Consider the following 2,205-nt stretch of genomic DNA (forward strand, 5'->3'; position numbering starts at 1 on the left):
TTTTTTTTTATTTTGAATATTGTTTCCTTTGACTACGTAAATAAATTAGTTTTCATGGGTCATTTAGTACATAGGCACAAAGAACTGCCATGCCCCCACATATTTTAATTGCTGCGTGACGGAAAGCTTTGATGCACGCGTTTAACCTCCTGCTGTTATTCCCAGTGGGTGGCAACGCTTCATAAATGCAGGCCTCTATCTGGAGTGGGTTGGGTGCCTTGGGTATGTTGTTCCAAGCAAATTAAGATGTAAAAGTTGAACGTAAGACGGGGAGCCGAGACTGTCAATATGAGATCATTAAGCATCATTCAATGACTCACGTTTTCATCCTTCTATTTTGACAGTTCCCGGCAGCAGACGCACATCATCTTCCTAGTAAATCCCGTACGCACTGCTTCACTAGCTAATGATGCTATCTTATGCTTTTATTTTATAAGTAATCGTTTTTCGACCGGAGTTTTCTTGTAGTAAAGGGTACTCAAATAATGATATTGCATACTTATTAATGCATCGTTATGATGCTTATCTTCCTGATCGTCGGTATGTAGGGCTAATAAATAACCATTATGATTATACACTGACGAACGTTGTTCTAAAGGCCTTGTCACACAATCTTATATTTAAAATCGTTCTTGTGTTTCATTTGTAATTATACACGACATGTCTGTGATCCGTGATAGCTCAGTCGGTATAGCGACGGACTACGGCTGGATGGCCGTGGTTCAATTTCCGGCGGGGACAAGAGATTTTTCTGTACTCCACAGTGTCAAGATCGGTTCTGGGGTCCACCCAACCTCCTTTCCAATGTATGCTGGGGGCTTTTTCCCCGGGGATAAAGCGGCCTTGGCGTAAAGCTGATCACTCACATCCAGTTAGTGACGAGGTCGAGAATAGTGAAGCTATACCTCCACTCCCACATAATTCTTCATGGCGTGTTATCTAATTACTTAAGCATGGGGACAGCTTGACCTTTAGCTTACACTATATGTTTCGAATTTAATGGTCATCATCAGGTGATGTACGCAAAGCAATTAAAAATATACATTGGGAGCGCAAATTTTGTTGAAACGTTAAAACTGTGGGATGTCTTATGAATGAAGAGACAACCACTAGTTGAACGGTCCTATAGGATTTATTGCAGCTGCACAGTGTACACAGACGGATAACAACAATAGTGAACTGCTTGAACACTGGACTAGAATTGCAGAACTGTAGAATCTAGACTGTCACTGTAACTCAGTGTATCTTCTTATGTAGCCTAGAATCGGACATATAGAAAACGGTTACGTAATAGGTACTGCTATTGCCGGTTACCATGTTTATAAGTTCCCTAGCAACCGCTGTTTACTTGCTTCTGCCTAGCAACCGTTGTTTACTCGTCGTTGCTAAGCAATGATGCTTGCGTTGTCACACTTGCTTGACTGTGGGCAGTTCCCACATCACCCCCCCGCGGAGATGGTTGCTCAGCTGTTGAAGCGATCAGGAAAACGTACATGACGCCCAGAGCGTGTAGTTCGTTGTACAGACTGGGGTTCCGTCGGCTGCAGGGTTGAAGGTCTCGGTGGTGGTCCCACGGCCGGTCTCGTTTAACATGTAGGCAGGTTTGACCCTATCGGTTGACACGGTGACAAGCCTGCCGCGCACGAGGATTTGCATTGTCTTGTCCTTTCGTGATAGGACCTGGTAGGGGCCGCTGTAGGGGGGCTCCAATGCTCTGCGGGTAGTGTCCTGCCGGAGGAAGACGTGTGTGCACTTCTTGAGGTCGCTGTGCGCGAATGTAGACGGGGAGGCATGGCGTGTTGCTGGAATTGGTCTGAGGCGGGCCATGTATTGGCGAAGTTTGGTGATGAGGTGCGCAGGATCCACTGGCTCGGCAGTCGGATTTAGCAGATCTCCTGGTATTCTTAGTGGCTCGCCATACACGAGCTCAGCTACTGATGCCTGCAGGTCCTCTTTGAATGCCGTGCGGATTCCGAGGAGAACCAGGGGTAGGGCTTCTGTCCAGTGTTGGTCTGCGTGGCACATGATGGCTGCCTTTAGTGTTCGGTGGAAACGTTCTACGAGTCCGTTAGCCGCTGGGTGGTGAGCAGTTGTTCTCGATAGTTGAATGCCACAGAGCTTGGCCAGGGAGTGGAAGAGTTGAGATTCAAACTGACGTCCCTGGTCGGTGGTGATGGTCTGTGGGCAACCGAAGCGGGATATCCA

The sequence above is a fragment of the Cryptotermes secundus genome, unplaced genomic scaffold, assembly GCF_002891405.2.
Source record: "Cryptotermes secundus unplaced genomic scaffold, Csec_1.0 scaffold933, whole genome shotgun sequence".
Lineage (NCBI taxonomy): Eukaryota > Metazoa > Arthropoda > Insecta > Blattodea > Kalotermitidae > Cryptotermes > Cryptotermes secundus.